At 51.0% G+C, this 23656-nt stretch overlaps 1 long non-coding RNA gene across 1 annotated transcript; it reads right to left on the reverse strand.

Annotated features, from left to right (window-relative positions):
• Nucleotides 1-5658: 5658 nt before the first annotated feature.
• On the reverse strand, nucleotides 5659-12645 carry LOC109026558 (uncharacterized). Its single transcript, XR_002005569.4, has 4 exons — nucleotides 11948-12645; nucleotides 9945-10046; nucleotides 8979-9162; nucleotides 5659-5778 (listed from the first exon to the last, which is right to left on the reverse strand). It is a non-coding gene; the product is annotated as an uncharacterized lncRNA (long non-coding RNA).
• Between the last annotated feature and the right edge of the window lie 11011 nt (nucleotides 12646-23656).

A 23656-nucleotide genomic window follows, 5' to 3' on the forward strand; every position in this document is an offset into this window, starting at 1 on the left:
GCCTTCTCTGAGTTATTTTTTGTCTAGGCCTTTACCGATTTCCCGGCCCAGGGGTTCAGCGAGCAGGCGGGCCCGGGGGCTGAGCCTGTTATCTCGCCGCCAGCTCTAACCTCGAGGCGTTTGTACCCCCGGCATTTCTCTGCGCTGCCGCTGCAGCCGAGAAATCCGGGCAGTAATTCATGCCTGGCAAGGGCAGGGCTGGCCCGCAGCAGATAAAGCTCGGGGACTGGCGCTCCGCTTCCATCCTCTAGACTTCTCTCCCCTCACCTCTCGCTCCATCTCCCCTCATTTTCAGGCATCCTAAAGCACTCCCCGCCCCCAAGTAGAGGGCCTCTGCATTTCGGATCTTGAAGATGGATTATCCTTCGTCTACTTTCTGGGCAACTAAACTGGTGGTGGGTTTAGGTGTTTTTTTTTTTTTTCCTAAAATTTTGCGGGGGTTGGGGGGATGGAGGCAGGGATGGTGGTGTTGCTAAGTATACACCACTCCCGTGCAAAGATTAATTTTTAGAAGGACCCCGTCCTAAAGACGGTTATCCCTATCTGGGTATTGCTGCACCGGTTGGAAGAGCCTGGAGGCTGACTTCTCACTTCGGCATTTGTTGTCGCCTCCGTCGGGTTTTTGTTTATGCTCCCTCCCTCTCTTTCCACTGCATTTTGTGACCTCGGCCCAGGAATCCCGCGTGCATTTTTTAAAATGTGCAGCTCAGTGGGATCCCCCGGCAATTAGCGAGCCCCAAACAGTCCTCTTTAATAGAATGAATGTGCTATGAAAACCGATTACCCGGAACGATTTATTTTGGTGGGAATTCACCAATCGCCAGGAGGGCGACGGAGGGGGAGAGAGAGGAGGTATTTTGTCCCGGGGTCCCGGGGAGGGGGTGGGGGTTGACGGGCAGACAGAAAGCACTGTCACGGGGTCTCCCAATCTGCGAAGGGGGCCTCCCGACCCAGCCATCTCCACTCTTTTGGCCTCTGTCGCCTAGAAGTGAGGGGCTGGGAGTCAGGTTCAGCAAACTGTCTGGGAGTCACTAACTTCGGGAGGACTTCACAGCTTTCCAGAGAAAAACTCCGAGCCCTGAGCACTCCAGGGAGTCTTCAGCTACTGGTTGAAGATCCACGACACAGACCTGGAGAAAAACAGCGTTCTGCTTGCCGGAGACCTGGGCAGAACTTGCGCTTTTCAGGAGTTTTGGTACCTCCTTTTAACAGCGAAGTCAAAATACAAACTCTTTGTGAAAATGTTTCCTCCTTCTTGCTAAATCCTCCTCAAAGTGGGTGCAACTTGTGGGGTGGTACAGTCCGCGTGGAGTGGATTTCACCCGGCGCCAGGGCGAAATTGACAAGCCCCACTCCCGGCTTCTGCCCCCATCCCCCACTTCCCCCACTGTCTGCTCTCCCTACCGTCCCAGGCCCGGGCTTCCTTGTGTCTTTAAATTTGGAAGGGGGTGAGCAGGGCCAGGATCAGCAGGAGAAGAGAGCCCCAACCTCCCCCCCCCCCTTTCAAATGGCCCAAATTAATGTGATCGCGACGTGAGGGTGCACTTGGGAAGATGAAAGGAGAGGCCGGCCGGCTCTCCTAGAGCTCTATAATTATAGATAATATATCCCATTTCAAAGCAATTAGACCAATCAGGCGTAACGAACCACTTTGCTGCCGACGAATAACAAAGGCGCACGGTTATTTAAGCCCGGAGATGTCAGGCAGACCCCGAGGCTCCAGGGTCGACCAAACGTCTTCCATTCTGGCTCTGCCCACCCCCGGCGGAGGAAGGCTGGCCCTTCTCCCCTCCAGCTCTGCCCTGCGCAGCCCGCCGTGGGCCCCATCTCAGTTCCGGCAGGGGGTGGGAGGGAATGCGAGGAAGATAACTGACTTATATTGAGTTGGGTGTCAGGCCCCTTGTCAGAGGTTTCACAAACTTTATCTCTTTATAATCCTCTCTACTCTGTACTCTGGGAGGTAGGTATTATTGTCAGATTTCCCCCCGCTCCCCCTCAGATGAAAGAACAGAATCAGAGAGGTTAAGTGTCTTGCTCAGGGTCACACAGCTAGTTAGTAGTGGCATCAGGATCTGTTCGCAGGTGGGTCTGAACGCCTGGAATCCAGTCCCTTCATTCCTGGGTGCAGCCTCTCTCGGGGCGCTTTCAAAAGAGGAAATGCATTAAAATATAGCGAGTAGGGACGATGGCTTACGCCTGTAATCCCAGTACTTTGAAAGTCGGGAAGATCGCTTGAGCCCAGGAGTTCAATACCAGCTTGGGCAAAATAGAGGGACCTCGCCTGTACCAAAAAAAAATAATAATAATAAATAAAATAAAATAAAGGCCAGGAGTGGTGGCGCGCGCCAGTGGTCCCGGCTACTGGGGAGGCTGAAGCGGGAGGATCTTTTGAGCCCAGGAGGTCAAGGCTGCAGTGAGCCGCGATCGCTCCACTGCTCCAGCCTAGGTGACAAAGCAAGACCCTATCTCAAAAAAAAAAAAAAAAAAAAATACCATAGGATGCTCGCAGTATTTTTGTGGAACAGCCTCCCCGTCCCTCCCCCAATCCACGAAATGGGTCTTTGGGCCCGTACTCACTACTTTTCTCTTATGCTCCTCCCCCTCCCGCTCACCACCTTCTTTGGGAGTCCTGAACACTGTCGAGGTTTTCCATGGATTTAGGAAATGTCGAGGATCTCAGGTGTCTCTGAGAAGAAAACAGACCCAGGGCTGCGAGCCAGGTAACCAGCCGAGGGTGGAGGGCCAATTTTTCTAAGCCTCTGTTTGTCGACTTTGAAATGGGCGAGGACGGGCAGGAGCAATGATCAAGAGACTCCGGAAGACAGAGATGCCCCGGCCCAAGAGGCGCAGAGCCACAGAGGGTTGGGGAGGGTCCTTCCGTGGACACGGCGACCTCCCGACTCCTCTGAGAGACCCAGATATTGAGTGAAACTGAAGGCAAGCTGGGGATGCCGAGAAAGACCAGAGCTGAGGCTGGAAAAGAGGGGCGTCCAGGGAGAGAGTTTCCCCCGGAAAAGCCGCCCCTCGCCCCACCTTCGCGGGGGCAGCTGTCGGGACTCTGCGGGGCTGGGGAGCTGCCTTTCTGTGACAAGGCGGCCCGCGGACAGCCTGGTGGGTGGGAGGAGTCTCTTATTTTTCTAGGACTCAGGTTCGTCCCTGCCTTTCGGCGACATTCCTTTCCTGTATCCTTCTGTCTGCCTGTCTGTCTGCCTCTGAATCTCTGCGCCTAAGGCGGTCTCCCCTCCGAGCGTCTCTCTTGGTCTCTGTGGGTAGGTCTCGCAGCCTCTGTCTCTTCCACTCTCTGCACTGCTTCTCGAGGCGCGTGGCTCGGTCTCTCTTCCCCTCCCTACCGCTCAGTCATTTTCTCTGGAAATCTCTTTCTCCTCCCCCGCCCCTCCGCCCAAGTTTAAGTCTGAATCACTGCTGTCAAGTCGCTGAGAAGCTGCTGTGACTCCAGCAAGTTCTTCCTGGAGGCAGTCTGCGATTTCTGGAGCAGCCGGCGCACCTTCGTGAGAAGCAGTAAAGCGCCGGGTCGGCCCAGGCAGGAGAGGGAACTCCTGCCGGCAGCTTATCTCCGCGCCTCCCTTTTCACATCTGGACCGCGCGCTGCACAATGCACTACGTTCCCCCAGGCAGCCCTGAGGACCCAGGAGCAGTGGCCCAGGCCGCAGCAGGCCGGGCTGAGCTAGAAAGAGCCAGCCTATAGTGATTCATCCCTACCGTCCTAGAACACGAGGATGGGAACTGGAGTGTGCGAGCGGCGCAATGCAGAGCATCTCGAGGAGGGGGAAAGGGTCACCGGGAACCCACAGGCAGCCCACCGCTGGAGGCAGCAGGCAGCGTCTGTTTTCTGGAGGGGCAGCTGGCACAGCTCAGGGCACCCAGGCTGGACCCCAGCACGTTCCCTTTTGGCTGCTGGCTCGCTGTCTTCAGGGCTGGAAGAGCCACAGCCCCGGCCACCTAGAGTCTCTGCCCTCTTCCCTCTTGGGCTTACCGCCCAGACCTCAGCCGGCCCAGGATAGGCAGCAGCAGGCCTACGCCCTGTATCTTTGGGCCTGACTTTCCTCGCCCTTGAGTAAGATGGAGGGGTGTTCACCTTACCGGAGGGCCTTTCTGGGTAGAGAACAGAGGTCCAGAGGAGACGGTGACTGGGAAGCCTCCCGCATGCAGTAAGTGCTCAATCAGTGCTCGCTGAGTATGAAGGGAGGAAGGTGAGGGTCCACTGAGTTTGCATTTCAGTGGAGAAAGTTGGGGAGGTGGAGAACGAATGACCCAGGGTCCCTGTGACCTCGGTGAGACCTGGACAAGGTTCTTCCTCCCTTGCCTCTTTCCTCCAGCCACCGCCTCTTGCTCACCACAGCCCCCACCCCAACCTGGGTTTGCTATGGAGAATAGGGCAGTCCTTCCCCACCCCGGGGTGGGGTGTGGGTGCTGTGTGACCCTTTTTGTTCCTTGCACTTTTCTGAGCCAGGGTCACTGACACAGCTGAGACCAAGCTGAGGGACTGGGGAGGGGAGGGGAGGGGCGGGATGTTCATGCTCACTCCTCCGCAGGCCTTCCTTTAGGCCCAGGAGAACAAAACAAAACAAAACAAAACAAAAAAAAACACAGGGGTTGCAAGAAACTAGACATTTGGCGCAACATCCATCCTCCATAGAAAGGGACACTGAGGCCCAAACAGGAGTCATTTTCCCGGAGGTCTCTGAGCCAGAAACTGGCAGAACTGATACTAAGTGCAGGTTTTCCAACCCCCACTTGGTGCTTATCCTTCCCCGTCCCCAGGAAGGTCAAGATACCTGGGGCATTCCGCAGCCTCTCTAAGCAGAAGCCACCTGTGCCATGTGGCCTGTACCTTCGCGACCTCGCAGAGGGCCATGCCCATTCGTGAGGACTGGGGTGCAAAAGGCTGCAAAGTGTGGGGCACCCTGCAGCACTCTGGCCCCGTAGGTTCAGAGAGCATCTCTTCTGCTCCCTGGTGTGGGAGGAGGGGCCCGAGTTCAGTTCTTGGAGCAGGGGGCGCCTGGAGAAAACCTACTTTGACTACGTGCTCCTCTTACTTGCTAGGTGCTTCACATGCACCACCAAAGTTAATTCTCATGACAGTCCAGAGGTGAGCACCCCACTTTTCAGATGAGAAAGTGGACACCCCGGGAGTTGAAGCGGCGAGGTCCTGGCAGCGCAGCTGTGCATAGGGACCACCAGGACTGGAACCCATGGGCGCCATTGCGTGGTTTCCTGTATACCACGGGCTGGAGGGGGCTCTGGTTGTAGGCCTTCTAGCCTCTGCATGAGGTGGGTTGGCCCTGGGGGCTGCAAATGTCTCAGACTTTGGTTTTCCCTGTACCGCGAAGGTCAGGGAGGTTCGAACTTCCTGGGCCCCCCAGGTCTAGAGTGTTCGCAGGTCCCCTGGGCACGCAGAAGGGGCGGGACAGTGATTCCCTGAGAAGCCTCACCCTCCACCTCACCCCACTGGGCTCTGCGGGAGGGGGTAGGGGTGCCAGCCTCCACCTCTGACCTGAGGAAGTGACCATCCCCAGATCCCAGTTGCTGCATCCGTGTAATGGACCTGCTAAGCCCCATTCTGTCTTCCTCCTTGAAGTTGTGTGAGGAGGATCTGAGTCCGAGGAGACTGGAAAATCAAGGAGCCGAATACCAGGATGGGAAAGACTATTACTTGTTAATAATAGCACGTATGAAACAATTACTGTTGCCAAGCATGTTCTGAGTTCTCAGCATGTCTTCATTTACTTCATCTTCATAGCAACTCTATTTTTATCCCTAGGTTACGCAGGAGAAACTGGAGTTAAACAGTTTATACGAGCAAAAATGAGCATAAAACAAGACATCTCCTGGCGCTCAGGATTTTCAGGGATGAGTCCCACTTCGGAGACTCCCTGCTGTGGACTTCCTGATGAGGAAAGGCAGGGAAGGCTGCTTCTCGCTGCCCCAGTGCCAATCCCTGTGTGTGGCCATGGGGTGGCTCCTCAGAGTGAGCCCATATGGGTCCCTGAGACCAGTACAAAGCCTGACATAAAGAGGGGACCTCAGAGGGGGATGAATGGCTGACTACCAGGCAGTCAACCCTTCATCAACCAGGCTGGGCTCCTAACCCAGAGCACCCCATACATATGGGCAGCTGCACCCGGGTGGTGGGTAAGCCCTGAGGGCAGAGCCTGGGGGTAAGGGGTGGGGAAAATCCATTGGAGTGTTGGTCCCAGGTTTCTTGAATGACATTTTAAAAAGAAAGCTGAAGTCACCCCTCTTCGATAGCTTATTCTCCTGTGTTTAAATTTCCTTTTTTTTTTTTCCAGACAGGGTCTCACTCTGCTGGCCAGGCTGGAGTGCAGTGGCACAGTCTCAGCTCACTGCATCCTCAACCTCTTGGACTCAAGCGACCCTCACACCTCAGCCTCCTGAGTAGCTGGAACCACAGGCTCGAACCACCATACCTGGCTAATTTTTAAAAGTGTTCGGTAGAGCCTGGGTCTCACTATGTTGCCCAGGCTGGTCGCAGACTCCTGGGCTCAAGCGATTCTCCCGCCTTGGCCTCCCTAAGTGCTGGGATTACAGGTGGGAGCCCCTGAGGCTGGCCTAAATCTCCTTTGCACTTGAAGATGTGTCTAGCTACCCCTTCCTCCACTGAAAAGGAAGCTGAGGCCCAGAAAGGTCAGGCAACATGCTTGGTGTCACACAGAACGATCTGTGTGGCCTCCAAGCCCAGTGGCTGTCCCCACAAGGCAGCCTGCCCCTGCCCAAGGCACCTCCCACGGCCGCTTGCTGCCTCGCCAGTGTCCAGAGCCAGGCTGTGGGAGTGGAAGGTGGGCTGAGCATCCCCTAGGAAGATGTGGCAGCGTCTGTCATCCAGTGGCCCCGTCTTTCCAGGAAGGCCACGTTTCCCTCCATGGGTTTTCTGGTGGAGGAGAGAGAATTATTCTCCTGACAGACCCTCCCCAGTCTAGGGTTCTCCCAACCCCCTCTAGCTTCTCCTGTCCCAGCCAGGGTGTAGGACCACCCCATCTGATGGAAGATTCCATCCCTGGGGAGACCCCCTATCTGATCAAATGCTGGACCCTTGGCCACAGTCCAATTAAGTGAAAATAGATCCGGCCTTATCAGATTCAGGCTGTAGTCCCTGGGGTGGTCCCCTCAGCGCCCGGAGGGTCCCTGTCTCTTTGACTTTCCTGCTCAGACACACTTGTTTAAACAGACCCCTCAGGGCCTTCAGTAACCTGAGCCAGCCTGGAGGGCAGTTGCCAGGTAAGGCACAGCGGTTCAGATGGTGGGTGGGGCAGCCAAGAGCACAGAGGAGGCAAAGGTGGTGTGGGGAGAACAGGGTGAATCCACTCTTAGAACACAGAGGAGTCTCTGGAGCTTGCTCCGTGGGTTCAAATCCTGCCTCCACCCCTTTCAGCTTTGTGGCCTTGGACAAATTACTGACGTTCTTTGGGCCTTGGTTTGCCATTATGGTGAGGATTCAATGAACATGAACACTTCTAAAGTTCTTGGAGCTGTGTGGGCACAGACTCAGGGCTCAGTGATCTGAAAATCCAGGTGCCCAGCAAGTCCTTTTTGCTATCACAACAGCCCCGGAATGTGGTTACTCCTGTGCTGCCCTACAGGCGAGAAAGCCAGGGGCCAGAGAGGTCCAGTGACTGAGATTGGCCAATGTCTGGAGACTGTGTCCCCACCCAGGCTTGTGGCCCCAGGCAGGTGTTCTTTCTACCCCACCAGGCCACTGAATAGCTCTTAACTCAGAATCTGAGTCAGGATCCAGCACCCGCCCAGTGTAGGCAGCGGCAGAGCACAGCGCATCTGGGGATGTAGGTCCTTGGCCTCTTCCTCCTCCCAGTCCCGAAGTCCTGGGCCTCAGGTCTCCACAGGAGCCGCCCTCCCTTCTCCGCGTCTCCCGCTCCCTGCCACCTCCACCACCATGTCTGGCTCAATCCAACAGTCACACTCTTGGATTGCAGTTAGACCCACATGCCAAGCACACTCCTGCCTCAGGACTCCCGTGTGGCTGTTCCCTCTGCCTGACATGCTGTTCCCACAGATATCCTCCTGATCCCTCCCTTCAGGGTTTCTGCTTAGTGGGTATGTCCTCAGAGAATGCTTCCCTGACCACCTTCACTAAAATAATAGACAACCCTCTCCCCACCCAGGCAATCTTTTCCAAAATCCTGCTTTAACTTTCTCCAGAGTATGCATTGCCATCCAACATTTTATTATTATCTCCGGTTAGTTGCTTATCTGTCTCTCCCCATTAGAACTTCAGCTGCATGTGGACAGGTACTATGTTTTGCTCATGGCTGTCTCCCCAGTAGTCAGCACAGAGCCCAGCACATAGTAAATAATTAATAAAAAATTTTAAAAAGAGACTGGGTCTCGCTATGTTGCCCGGGCTGGTCTCAAACTCCTGGGCTCAAGCGATCCTCCCGCCTTGACCTCTCAAAGTGCTGGGATTACAGGCATGAGCCACCGCACCTGGCCCAATAAATATTTTTGAATGACTGAATAAATCTCTCACATACGCACTGTAACTTCATGGCCTCTATAGCCTCAGTTTTCTCATCTGTAAAATGGGCCTAATAAGTCTATGCATCTTATATTGTTGTGAGGAATAAACTAGAGAACGCATGGGAAGTGCGTGGTGCAGTGCCTGGCACCAAGGAAACCTGCAGAACTGTTTTTTTGTTTTGTTTTGTTTTTGTTTTTTCCTGACTAAAAAAGGTGAGTGGACTTTCCAGAAGGTTTCTGCTCTTGAGTGAAGTTAGTGCAGCAGGGTCAACCTTAATTCCAGGTTTTTATCATTCACCCCAGAAGATAAAGCCACTTCCCATCCTGTATTTTATCTGAGCCTTTCAGTGACTCTATGAGCTGGCCAAGTGATGTTTAGGTCTTTTTGTAAGTGGGAGGACAAGGCCCAGAGAGGTCAACACACTAACCCAGAGGTCACACAGCTAAGCAGCTCTTTCACATACCTGAGAGAGCTCTCTTGGCCCTACTCTAAGTTCTCATCCAGGGACTGGAAGCTTGCGGCTGACATCCTTGGATCTTACCTATCTGAGAGGGCAGGTTCCAATAGGCTGACACCTTCAACACGGACTGGTGCCAGGCAGTTTCCCTCAGAAAGACTGAGCTAAGAGCGGTCCTGGAGATGTGGACCTGGAGGAAGGGTCGGGATTTGGCCAAGCTGAGTGGAGGGGGCTAAGCAGGTGCGGGTGAAAGGACAAAGGCAGGGCGGTGGAGGGTGCAGGGTATGCAGGGTGTGAGTGACCCCAAGGCTCCGGCAACCCACCCTGCTTCTGACCCTTCTACCAACTCAGCCTTTGGTCAGAGGAGGTCAGGGGGCCGTTATGGGCTTCCATGGACTCCATCTCCCCTGTAATGATAGTCGTTGCAGCTGCCTGCTCAAGCCTTCATTTTCCTTTTTACAAGCTTTCCAGACAACAGAAGTAAGCCCAGCATGCCCCTCCCCACTTCCTAAGCAGGAGTGCCAGTTCTGCACTCTGGGTGCAGACGCAAACCCTCCCTGGGACTCTCCTGGGGCTGGCAGTGATCTTGGTAGCCCCCGGTTGCCTGTGGTGGGGGTGGGGGGTGTTGTGGAGTTTCTGTCTTGAAAGGCAAATTTGGGCTGACATTTAGGCTTTGCCTTCACAATTCAAAGACAGGTGGTGAGAAGGGAAAGCAGAGGTGTGATGCTGGCTCAGTGTGAGGCACTGTTAGTATCTCATTGAATGTGTCCAGCAACCCTGATACCCAGGCACTATGAACCCATTCAATAGATGAGAAAACAGAGGCACAAGAGTCTGTGGTCTATGGCAAGAGTCCTCCTGAATGGTGTTTGCTTCTCGCGTGTGAGGAAGGTGGAGAAAATTAATGGCATAATGATCACCACCATGAAGCTTCCAAACACCTACTAGGGGCAGGCTCTTTACACACATTACCTTGGTTAGTCCTCCCAGCCACATGGGGTTTACATCACAGTCTCCATCTGACAGATGGAGAATATAATGGGGGTGAATAGTCACTCACCCAAGGTCATTCAACTACTGGAAGAGAAGGGAGGACTTTAGCCTCTGAAAGAGTCTCCTCCAAGAGGAAGCTGCCCCTTTGTAGGGAAGACTAGGCAGGCTTGTGAAAGTACAATGAAAGGAAACAAACATTTTTGTTGCCTTTTTCCCTGGCAGGAAAAGCCCCCTGGGATTGCCCCCTCTCCACATGTGCAAAGATATCAAAGGCGGGACAGAATTGCTCTGAAATCCCAAGCCAGGGGCTGGGTCTCCCCTAGGGAGGGAGCCGGGATGAAAGGGAGAGAGAGGGAGGAAGATGGAGCAGGAAGAGGAGGAAATGAAGGCGCATCAAAGCCACCCGCCTCCTGGATCCACCAGGGTCTGCTGTACCCTAGTGGGGTGGGGGCCTAGGTGGGGTTGCCGCCTTCAAAGAGGAACCCTCGAGGCGCTCAGCCTACTGCTGCTGAATGCAAGGCCCTAAGATGGGGCATTCAGGGCCTCCCAATGAGGGCTTTTAAAAAATCAGTGCTTGTGGCTGGGTGCGGTGGCTCACGCCTGTAATCTCAGCACTTTGGGAAGCCAAGGGGGGCGGATCATCTGAGGTCAGGAGATTGAGACCAGCCTGGCTAACATGGTGAGACCCTGTCTCTACTAAAAATACAAAAATTAGCAGGGCATGGTGGCACACACCTGTAGTCCCAACTACTCAGGAGGCTGAGGCGGGAGAATCACTTGAACCAGAAAGGCGGAGGTTGCAGTGAGTTGAGATCACACCACTGCACTACAGCCTGGGCGACAGAGCAAGACTCCATCTCAAAAAGAAAAATAAATCAGCGATTGTGATAATGTCATATAATTAACAATCTTGCCAAGTGGGCCAGTGCTTCACTGACTTGATGCCATTCACTTTTATTTATTTATTTATTTATTTATTTATTTATTTATTTATTTATTTATTTATTTTGAGATGGAGTCTTGCTCTGTCACCCAGGCTGGAGTGCAGTGGTGTGATCTCAGCTCACTGCAACCCCCACCTCCCAGGTTCAAGCGATTCTCCTGCCTCAGCCTCCCGAGTAGCTGGGACTACAGGCCTGCACCATCACACCTGGCTAATTTTTGTATTTTTAGTAGAGATGAGGTTTCACCATATTGGCCAGGCTGGTCTCAAACTCCTGACCTCAAGTGATCCACGCATCTTGGCCTTCCAAAGTGTTGAGATTACAGGCGTGAGCCACTGTGCCCTGACCTCGTTCACTCTTTCCATCCAACCTGTGAGGGGGGCATCGTGGTCCCATAGCTCTGGGAGAATGGGGCAAGTCGTTCAGCATGGTGGGATCCCCACTGCACATTAGGGTCTGTGTGACTCCAGGGCAAGGGCTCTTTGGCCCCACCACACGAGGCTTGGAATGGAAGTTGTCCTATTAGGATGCATATTCATTTCCTAAGGTGGTCCTAAGAAAGTACCACAAATTGTATGGCTGAAAACAGCAGTAATGTGTTTTCCCACAATCTGAGGGCTGGAAGTCTGAAACCAAGAGACTGGCAAGGCCGTCTCCCTCTGGGACCCTGGGTAGAGGCTTGCCCTGCCTCTCTGGGCTTTGGTGGTGGCCAGCAATTCCTTGGGGTTCCCTGGGTTGTAGCTGCTCACTCCAGTGTCTGACTCAGTCTCTCATGGTGTTCCCTTGTGCATCCCACATGACGATCCCTCTGTGTGTCTGTTTCCGCATTTCTGTCTTCTTGAAGGACAGCAGTCATGTTGGATGAAGGGTCCACCTACTCCAATAGGACCTTATCTGAATTTGATTACTTCGGCAAAGACTCCATTTCCAAATAAGGCCCCTGTTTAGGACTCTCACATATCTTTTGTGGCAGGGGAGGGTAGGGGGGGAGCACAATTTAACCCACAACAGGACAGATGCATCTCCCCTTCTACTCACAGGCAGCTCTGTGGTGCCACTGGCCCCCCGCTCTGAAAGCCACTGGCTCCAAGTGAAATAATGGAAATAAAACTCCCAGGTGCCCCAGTTCCTTTAGATGTTGTGGCCCATTCACGTCTTTTTGCAATGCCCTCATCCAATTTTGTACACTAGCCGGACTGGCATCATTATCCCCACTGTACAGATTAGGAAACAGAAGTTTAGAAACATGGCATGGTAAAGCTGAAATCTGAAACAATATCTGTTTGACTTCAAAACCAACCACCATCCCCCCATTCCACCAGGGGTTGGGGTGGGCAGGCAAGGGTTAAGGCTGAGGAGGAGGTGGGCCCTCCAGGCCCTGCTGGCTCCCGGAGCACTGAGTGTGATGCTGGTGTCCCGGCTCTGTCGGTTGCCGGGGTGCTGATTAAGATGTCACAGAAGATTATGCTGTCAGGTGCAAGAATCACGCTCCAGGAGAGGTGGCTGCTGGGCCGGGAGGGAGGTTACCCTAGCAACGGAGACGGAACATCCACGCAGTGCAGCGTCCCAGCCTGGTGAGAAGGGCTTGGGGTTCAGCATCACCTGTCCTGGATAAAAAATTTGGCTCTTTGGCCCTGCAGCTGGGTAACTGTGGATAAAACAGTTCACCTTCTGAGCTTCTTGGCCTCATCTCTGAGATGGGGGAGTCATTCCATCCCCATGTGGATCAAATGGCAGAGCCAGAGAAAATCCCACATATCTGCAAGCATCTGCCTCATGGCAGTTCCCTGGGAACCCCAGGCAGGTATTAGCTCAAGAGCTGAGGCCCGGGCATGGGCAGGCTTGCCCAAAGGTGGCAAAGCAATGGTGCCAAGTCAACTCACTGCCGGGACTGAGGTGCTGAGAATGCGGGGTCACCTGGTGATGGGGGGGCCTTGTCTGCAGCCTTCTTTGTACTAATTAGTGGGGGGATCAGCAGATCATCCTCCGAGTCTCCTAAACTTTCTGCACAAAATAGTGTTGACCACAGCACATAGTCACTGTCTATTCAGTTGTTGTATTTCCTATTCAGCCGTGAAACCTGTCTCTTTAGATGCCTAAAGCTCAGCATACAGCCCAAATGCATGTTGAAGTAAAGGAAAAGATGAATGAAGGTGTTTGCTCACATTCCCCCTCTATTCCTTGGAGTAAATTTCTTCTGTCATTGAGGAAGAAATATTCTTTCTCTCTTGCAAAGCTACTCTTTCCCCATGTCCTTAATTCTGATCTTCTTTTCCCAAGTCCTGGCTTTCATTCACCCACCCACCATCCACCCGTCTCTCCACCCACCCATCCAGGCAGCAGACAGTGGCTGAGTGTCTCTGAGCCACATCCTGTGCTAGGCCAACAGGGCCAAGTCACACTGGGATCTTGGGCCAAACTAGTTCTCACTCAGCCTTGTAGAGGTGTGGGGGCATGAACCCAAAGCCGTGTGATGCACAGTGGAACTCACAGGCTGTCTCGGAGAATGGGACATGGCAGAGGAAGGAGAAATTATGTTCCATTCAGAAATCAGGGGAAGCCAGAGCAGACAGCGACCTCTCTTTGAAGGAGGAGGATTTGGGCACAAGAAGTGAGCGAAGAAGCAACTGGGAAACACCCTTGTCTTCCACAGCCCTCACCACATCCTGATGTCTCCTCTCCTTTGCAGAGCCCTCACATGGGTTCAGAGAGGTTAACTAACTTCCTCCAAGTCACCCAGCACATAAGTGGTAGCGCTGATTGGAGAAGCTCAAATGTTGATCTTCACAAAGGCCTTCCTGGACCACTTCTGTGTATCTCACTTGGCCTATTTTCGGTCGCTCCCTGTCCTGTGTCTTTTGTGCCTCTCCACTGCTGGAAGGCCGGCTCCACGATGGCGGGGGGTGGGGGTGGCCTTGCCTTGCCTCTGCTCTGTGTCTCGCCCCTGGAAACTAGTGGGTGCTCAAAGACATCTTTCTGAGATGCTGTGGATGCAACAGTCCCTGTTCTGACTCAAAGGACTGTTACCTGGTCCCCAACCTTCTTTCCATTCCTGGTAGCCGTCTCCTTGGAGGTCTGATCTGCCCTTACCACTCAGCTACCTTTTAACTCTGGCCCCTTGGCTCCGCAGCTGGGCCCCTCAGCCAAACATGGTTCAGGCTCGGTGTCTCCTGGCCAGGGCTGGCATCCTTGCTGCACACTTCTGATCATCTCAGGAGCTGCATACCTCACAAGCAGATAATTGAAAAGATTACCCTGAGATGGGACTCTTGGAGGCTGATTTATTGTGAGTCATCCCTACTTCAGGGTTTTTATTAGAAATTGAAGAATGGCTTTCCAACTTGAGGCTGTGTTTAACCTCCACCAGTCCTGCAAACCAACAGTGGCTCCCAGGGTGGCTGCAAAGTCACTGCGCACCAGAGCTCTGCCCTGCAGCAGCACCCTTGTGTGGCTCTCACCCCAGAAACAGCCTCTCCTTTCTTTCTTTCTTTTTTTTTTTTTTTTGAGACTGAGTCTTTCTCCGTCACCCAGGCTAGAGTGCAGTGGCGCGATGTTAGGTCACTGCAACCTCTGCCTCCTGGGTTAAGCAATTCTCATGCCTCAGCCTCCTGAGTAGGTGATTACAGGCGCCCACCACTACGCCTGGCTAATTTTTGTATTTTCAGTACCGACAGGGTTTCACCATGTTGGCCAGGCTGGTCTTGAACTTCTGAACTCAGATGCTCCACCCACCTCAGCCTACCCTCCTTTCATTTCTCCCTCCCTCCTTTCTGTGCCTGGGGGCCTTGAGAGAACTGGTTAAGACTGGGCACTCAGGCTAGACTATCCAGGTTAGTGGGACGGGGAGGAGGCTGGACCTAGAACGCAGTGTGCTGCAGTGGAGGCAAATATTACGTGGAATCCACTCCGCTCTGGGAAGCCCTCCTTAATTCTGCTCTTTCCTATCTGGAAGTAGTCCCTTTCCCAGGTGTGTCCAGAGCTCTTGGCTTGTGCCTATGTCTGCAGCACCCGCCGTGCTCGCCTGGCACTGGAGTGGCTGTGTTCACTGTCAGTCTGTTCCTTCTCCTTCAGGGCAGAGGCTCCGTGGTCTCTGAGCACAGAGGCCAGGAAGTGGGGGATGATGCCCGGTACTAGGGAGGGTGTGGGGTGGGGAGTGGTTAGATGATGTATTGGACCTCATAGGCCAACAGGAAGATCAGCCGGGGATTGGTCCATAATCCAAGCGAGATGAACACACATGTGAACGCAGCGTTCAGCAACCAGGTGGCTTTGGGCAAATTGCCTGACTTCTTTGAACCTGCTATTCCCCATTTATTTCTACCATGAGATAACAGCACCCACCTTACTGGGCCAGCAGCATGGGCATCACCTGCCAACTTGAGAGGGACACAAATCACTGGGTCCACCCCTGACCTGCTGAATCCAGAACTCTACGAAGGAGCCAGCAGCCTGTGCTGAGGGAGCCCTCCTGGAGATTTCCATGCACACTCAAGGTTGCAATCCACTGCCCTGGAGCATTGCTGAGAGCAGTACAGGAGATAATGTGGGTGCAGCAGTTGGCAAAGCGAGGCACACGGGGACTCCGGGGTCCCTTCTTCTATGCTGAGATGATGAGGCCATGATTATGCTTCTGACAGGGAAGACCTGGCCCGAAAGAAGTATGCGTTCTGCAGCCAAGGGGCTGGGGGCTGCAGCTCCAGATGCCCACAGAGCAGCACGGTCCCCCACTCCCTCCCTGAGGTGCATCTGGGGTTCAAGAAAGGAAATGCAGCCCCAAGGGGAGGACCCTGGTGGGGACTCATGCAGTTGGTGATCCTCCACGTTGTATTTGGTTCATTCCTGTTCACTTAGATCTGCCTTCCCCTAGAGAGACGGACAGGGCATGCTGCTGCCCTCGGTAGGGCTGGGGCCAGGGAGATGTGTAGTTAACTGATACCAGATGCCTGGGGAGGAAGGGAGGGAACGACTGTTTCTGAGTCCCCACTGTGGACCAGCGACACAGGGAGAAGGCCGTGTGATGACAGGCAGAGATTGGAGGGTCGCAGCTACGAGCCACAGGATGCCAAAGACTGCAGCAGCACCGAGGCCAGGAAAAAAGGCCCGCGCGGGATCCTACCCTCAAGCTTTCAGAGAGATCAGGGCCCCATCAGCACCTTGGTCTTGGACTTCTGGCCTCCAGGACTATGAGAGTAAATTTGTGTTGTTTGAAGCCTGCCCATGTGTGATACTTTGTTATGTCATCCCTAGGAAATGAATTCAGATTTTGTTTTAGTCCCTGAGGAATGCTGTAAGGAGGATATATGGGTCCCCATTACACAGATGAGAAGGCTGAGGCTCAGACAGGTTAACTGCCTTCCCCCAGGTCACTTAGCATCAAGGGGGCACCAGGATCCCAAATGGACATGCCTGTGTCCCAACAGTGCGTGCTCCTGGGGTGACGGTAGCTAACAGCCTCCCCTGATCCTGAGACCCTCTTCCTCCTCATTTCCACCCCTCCCTGCTCTGCTGGGTATTTCTCAGGGCCCCCTCCCCCCCCCCCACACATTTTAGTGTCTGCACGACTTGAAAAACCAGTGCGTAGACCTGAATAACTCCACTCGTCCGATGGCTTGGTCCCTCTCTGCTCAAACTGTAGTCCCCAAACCAGCATCATCAGCCTTACCTGGCAATTGGCCAGGAATGGCTAGAATCCTGGGGCCCCTACCAGACCCCTGAAATGGAATGTGCATTTTAGTAAGACCCCCAAGCAACTGGATGCTTTCTGAAGTCTGAGAAGGCAGCTCAGCAGAGCCTACAGAGCTCTTCGACAGCTATGGCTCCCTTGGCGTTGGACTGTCCTGTCCTGGCAGGGGCTCCAGAAGGACAGCGTGGGGCAGGGCCAGGGCCAGGGGAAAGGGCTCTGTCTTCTCAGAGTGGAGCTCTTGCTTGACTCTTGGCTCTAACACCGGTTGGCTGTGTGACGCTGGGTCAGTTTCTTAACCTCTCTGGGTCACGCATCCACAATGGCAGGTAACTGAACCAAGCTCCTTCAGAGTGTGGCTGTAAACGCTCAGTGGGTTCATTCAGGTTAGAGCTGAGTGCCCCCAAGAGGGGCTTTCAAGGGGAAGGGGTTGAGCTAGAGAAGTTCCTGAGACTTGTGGGGAGGCATCCTCAAACGCGCCACCCACATCAGCCCTATTGCCATCCCCACTGCACAGACAGGCTCCTTCCGATTTCCAGCAAGGCGTCCTGAGGCCCGGGTGCAGGCTGCACAGCCAGGGGCGGGCGGGGAGTCCTCTCCTGGCTGAGACTGTGGCCACTGGCTCATGCCTCACCATCATCTTTGAGAGCTTTGCTCTCCAGCCCCTTTTGCCCTTTTGCCTTTTTTTCTGTCTGGTCTCAGCTCCCTTTTCCCCCATCTTTCCATTCCCTTGTTTCTGCTCTCCACATTTTCCTCTCTCCCTTCCTGCCCCACCCTCTCTCAGGGACACACACAGCCGGGAGCTGGGGCGGGCACATGGGAGCAAAGGCCTCTCCCTTGCTCACTTTCTCACAGGTGGACCCAGAGCCTCGATCTCCACTGCTTCCTGATATCTTTTCATCTGGGTCATGTCAACATATTTGCTAAAACCAACTGTGGGAGATGTGTGCAGGTGGACACAGCCTCCCACCCTGGCCCAGCCTCTCCGCCTTTCTCTCCTCTCTCTTCTCCCTCTGTCTCTCTGTCTCTCTCCCTCCCTCCCAGCTGTCCCTTTTCTTGTTTCTCTCTTTGTGCCTGTCTGTGTCCCTGTTTCTAAGTCTCTCCCTCCTTCCTCACCATGGAAACTGATTTTAATTCTGACCTCATCAAAATGCTTACAAATAGGAAGAGAAAACCACAGGCCTGGAATCTGGGCAAGGCGGCTCTGTCAGTGGCCGTGTTCGAAGCTTGATTTCCTTCCTCTGGAGTAGGGCAGGGTGTCCCTCGAAGCCCCCAAAATGGGCAGCCTGCAATGCCCTCTGTCACTCCCACTTCCAGGCCCCAGGCCTGAGTCTTTGAGCTCTCGGGTACAGGAGGAAGGAGGGACTCACGCCAAGGCTGGCGTCAGAGGATTATGTGACTTAGGCTGCTCTCTAAGGCCTGCGACCACCCTCTGCAACTCCTGGGGTCTCTCATCCAGCAGCAGCAGTGGGGTTTATAGTGACCAGGCCCAGGGACTCTGGGGAGGGCTGGAGTGAGGAGCGCTGCCCTGAAGCAGTGCAGACCTGGAGGCCGGCAGGCTCATCCAAACCTGTTTGCCTAATTCCTGCTCCAGGAGCTCCCTGGAGACACAGTTGTGAGGGGGAGGGTGGCTACGCCTGGCCTCTTTCATCAGCTGGGACTTGTCTCTTTCTCCATCCTTGCCCCTCCCCTGAGACAGACCTGCTATCACTTCAGTCCTTTCAAAGAGAAATGCCTTCTACTTCCATTCCCTATTCAGTTCTGAGGTTTAATGAGTCAGGATTACGATTTGCAAGATAGGGGATAAGCTTACGTGGGTTAAAAGGCTTGATAAAGGAACTAGAGGAAAAGAGGTGTAGTGTTTCTTGCCCCTGCTCTGGGTCTCAAAAATGAATGTTTTTATTCTGAGTCAATCAGCCATAGTCTTGGTTTGCAACCTCCAACTTTATTGGATACCTTCCTCCCTAAAACACATACCCACTCAGACACCCATCACATGCATGCCCTAACACGTACATTCACACCTGTATACATGCACACATGCCGCACGTACATGCTACTCACTCACATGTTCAGGCACACACACAGCCAGACACTCACATGCACTGAGGCACTGACACACATATACTCAAACACACACTCACACTCTTACACTCAAATACACACATGCATACACAAACACACAACTCACACTTTCATGTACATGCACACACACACACACAGATAATTTCTTTGGCTCTAACAGAGCAAATCTATAGACACCCAAGATTGCTAAAGCTACCAGGAACCTCAGAGGCCCTCTGACTCAGGGATGGCAAACTCACTTGGTCTGGGACAGGTTGACTTGGGCCATGTGTGACTCTGCTGACCCAGATGAGACTGAAGAAGGAGGCAGCCAACACTCAGTGCAGTCACAGGGCTGTGTGGGAGTCCTGACCTGGGCTCACCCTTTCTGCTGATATTTTCAGAGAAGCTGGAGACCTGAATTTTTATTAGAAATAGCTCATTTTAAAATTTTTTTTCAAGGAAAAAAACCCCAATTTTAAATGCTGGCCATTAATTGAACTAATGGCAAGAGCAATGTTTCTTCAGGCTAGATCTGTCCTTGGGGCAGCTAATTTAGGACCTCTTAGCAGGGCCAGTGTGCCCATTTCACAGCTAGGGAAACTGAGATTTGCAAAGGAAAGCGGCTTTTCCAGGGATTCTCAGGAAAAGATTGACCCAATGAGGAGTAGAGCCAAGATCTTTTGGGGTTTCTCAACAATTGAATCTGGTAAGTGTAGATGGTTCTCCAAACAACCAGAAAAAGTTTAGCAAGGCAGTCGCCTGCCTCCCTTAACCTAAAATTACTACTCCAACAGCTCACATGTCATTTACCCAGACTGTCCCATCTAAAGGAGCTCCCTACACCAGACTCCTCCATCTCTTGTTACCCAAAAACCCTGCTTTCACTTCTTCACAGCAGTTGTCATGATTGCAAATGATCTTCATTTGCCAGCAGTTCGCTTTTTGTGGTAGCCAACAGCGCTATTCTCTCCACCTCCAAGAGAGAATGGGAGGATAGCCATTCCTTGTCCCTCATGAGTGGATTCAGCTATGTGACTGCGAGCAGAAGTAACTTGTGTCACTGCAGGTAAAAGATTTCACAGCCATTTGTGGCTGGCATGGTACCTCACGCCTGCAATCTCAGCACTTTGGGAGGCCAAGGCAGGATGATCATTTAAGGCAAGGAGTTTGAAACCAGCCTGGTGAACATAGTGAGATTCCATCTCTGAAAAAAATTTAAACATTAGCCAGGTATGGTGGCATGCACCTGTAGTCCCAGCTACTTGGGGGGCTGAGGTGGGAGGATCACTTGAGCCTAGGAGGTTGAGGCTGCAGTGAGCTATGATTGCACCACTGCACCCCAGCCTGGGTGACAGAGCAAGATTCTGTCTCTTAAAAGAAAATAGCTGTTGTGAGATCCTCCAGAACACTCTTTCCCATGGTCATGGTGACCTGGAATATTTGAGAGCTGGCTACTCCAGCAGTCTGGTCACCACCTCCAGTGGTAAGCAGAGGCCCCCTGGTGACCCACGGTGGACATACAGCATAAGAGAGAAATAAATTTGTTATTTTAAACATGGAGATTGAGGGGTTGTTTGTTACAGCAGCATAACCTATCCTACCTGACTGGTACACTTAAAAAAATTAAAGACAATATTTTTTGAGCAGTTTTGGTTCACAGCAAAATTGAAAGGAAGGTGCAGAGCTATCCCATATGCCCCTTGCCTGCACATGTCACAGCCTCCACCATTATCAACATCCCTACCAGAGTGATACATTTGTCACAATTGATGAACCTACCTTGACACATCATTTTCACCCAAAGTCCAAAGTTTACATTCGAGTTCACTTTTGCTGTTGTACATTCTGTGGGTTTGGGAAAATGTATAATGGTGTGTATTTATCATTGTAGTATCATGTAGAGTATTTGCTTTGTATTTATTTGTTTATTATTTGAGATGGGGTCTCACTCTGTTACCCAGGCTGGAGTGCAGTGGCAAGGTCACAGCTCACTGCAGCCTTGACCTCCCGGGTTCAAGCCTCCTTCCACCTCAGCCTCCTGAGGAGCTGGGACTACAGGCATGCACCACCACACCCAGCTAATTTTTGTATTGTTTGTAGAGATGGGGTTTCACCATGTTGCCCAGGTGGGTCTCAAACTCCAGAGCTTTAGCAATCTGCCCACCTCAGCCTCCCAAAGTGCTGAGGTCACAGACATGAGTTACCTCGCCCAGTCTCAGAGTATTTTTATTGCCCTAAAAATCCTCCATACTCTGCCTATTCATCTCTCTCTCCCTTGTAACTCCTGGCAATCACTTACCTTTTTACTGTCTCCAAGTTTTGCCTTTTCTAGAATGTTATATAGTTGGAATCATACAATATGGAGTCTTTTCAGACTGGCTTCTTTCACTTAGTAATGTGCATATAAGTTTTCTTCATGTCTTTTTTGTGGCTTGTTAGCTCATTTCTTTTTAGTGCTGAATAATATTTCATTTCCTGGATGTTCTGGAGAGTTTATCTATCCATTCAGTTATTAAAGACCCCCATGGTTGCTTCTGGGTTTCAGCAATTACAAATAAAGTTATTATAAACATCTGTTTGCAGGTTTTGCATGGACATAAGTTTTCAACTCCTTTAGGTAAACACCAAAGAGCATGATTGCTGGATCATGTGATTAGGATATGTTTAGTTTTGTAAGAAGCTGCTGAACTGTGTTGGCAAATGGCTGTACCATTTTGCATTTCCACCAACAATGAATGAGAGTTCCTGTTTGATACGGTTTGGCTGTGTCCCTACCCAAATCTCATCTCAAATTGTTAGTTCCCATAATTATCATGTGTTGTGGGAGGGACCCAGTGGGAGATAACTGAATCATGGGGACAGGTCTTTTCCATGCTATTCTCATGATAGTGAATAAGTCTCATGAGATCTGATGGTTTTATAAAGGGGAGTTTCCCTGCACAAGTTCTCTTCTCTTGTCTGCCACCTTGTGAGATGCGGCTTTCACCTTCCACCATAATTGTGAGGCCTCCTCAGCCACACAGAACTGTGAGTCCATTGAATCTGTTTTTCCTTATAAATTACCTAGTCTCAGGTATGTCTTTATCACCAGCGTGAAAATGGATTAATACACCGTTACCCCACACTCTTACAGGATTTGGTCTTTTCAGTGTTCTGAATTTTATCCATCTAATAGATGGATAGTGTTATCTCCTTGTTGTTTGAATTTGCATTTCCCTAATGACACATGATGTGGACCATCTTTTCATATGCTTATTTGCCATCTCTGTATTTTCTTTAGTGAGATGTCTGTTAAGGCCTTAGGCCCATTTGTAATCAGGTTGTTTGTTTTCTTATTGTTAAGTTTTTTAAGATTCTTTGTATTTTGGGATAATGTTTCTTTTAAATCAGATATATCTTTTACAAATATTGTCTCCCAGTCTGTGGTTTGTGTTTTCATTCTCTTGACTATCATCTGCAGAGAAGAAATATTTATCTTTAGTGAAATCCAGCTTATCAATTATTTACTTCATGGATCATGCCTTTGGTGTCATATTTAAAAAGTCATCACCAAACCCAAGGCCATCTAGGTTTTCTCCTAAGTTATCTTCTAGGAGGTTTACACTTTTGTAGTTTACATTTAGGTTTATGATACATTTTGAGTTAATTTTTCTTTTTCTTTTCTTTTCTTTTTTTCTTTTTCTTTTTTCTTTTTTTTTTCTTTTTTTTTGCTTGTGGATGTCTGGTTGTTCCAGTACCATGTGTTGAAAAGATGATCTTTATTGTATTGACTTTCCCCCAGTCAAAGATCAGTGACTGTATTTACGTGGCTCTATTTCTGGACTCTCTATGCTGTTACATTGCTCTATTTGTTTATTCTTTTGCCAATGCCACACCTTCTTGATTATTATAGCTTTATAGCAAGTCTTAAAGTAGAATAGTGTCAATCCTCCAACTTTGTTCTTTTCCTCCAATATTGTGTTGGCTATTTCTGAGTCTTTTGCCTCTCCATATAAACTTTAGAATCAGCTTGTCAGTAGCTACAAGAGAACTTGCTGAGGCTTTGACTGAGATTGCACTGAATCTATACATTAAGTTTGAAATAACTCACATCTTCACAAAATGGAATCTTCCTATCTATGTACATGGAATGTCTCCATTTATTTAGTTTTTCTTTGATTTCTTTCATCAGAGTTGAGTAGTTCTTCTCAAGTAGATCTTACGCATGTTTTATTAGATTTATATCCAATATTTCATTTTTGAAGGTGCAAATGTAAATCATTTTGTGTTTTTAATTTCAGATTCCACTTGTTCATTGCGGGCATACAAGAAAGCAATTGACTTTTGTATATTAACCTGTAACCTACAATATTGCTGTAATCACAATAGGAGAATTTTTTGTGATCTAATACAGTTTTTCAAATCTAAACACTTAGTAAATACCTGACACTTAGTAAATAATAAATATTGGTCTCATGAACGGATGCATAAAATAGTGTAGTAATTAACAGCACTGCCTTTCAAAACAAGACAGACTCAGATTGGAAACTCAGCCCTGCAATGTGACTTTCAGCAAGTGACAACTTGTCTGGGCCCCATTTTCATATTCAGTAAAATAGGGACACTATGAGACCCACCTCACATGGATGTTACATGGATTTATTGAGATCATTCACACTGTATTCTTAGCACTATTCCTGAGTTGGATAAATGTGCTAGGCAAATGCTCCTAAACAGTAGCTGGTGATATTCTCATTAATGTAATTAATGAACCTCCCTCCCAGGGAGGTAGGTCTTAGAATTTCTCCAGGTATGTAGTATAATGCCCACTCCAGGGATCCAATTCTAGAGAGCCTAATTCAGTATATCTGGCCCAGAGCCCTTTAACCTGCAATTTTTAATTTTTTTAGCAATCCTATTCCAGCACTGGAAATCTGCATTTTAAATAAGCCCCCTGTGTTCCTTAAAGAACGAAAAGTAGATCTAACATTTGATTCAGCAATCTCACTCCTAAGTATCTA

Source organism: Gorilla gorilla, chromosome 3, assembly GCF_029281585.2.
Source record: "Gorilla gorilla gorilla isolate KB3781 chromosome 3, NHGRI_mGorGor1-v2.1_pri, whole genome shotgun sequence".
Lineage (NCBI taxonomy): Eukaryota > Metazoa > Chordata > Mammalia > Primates > Hominidae > Gorilla > Gorilla gorilla.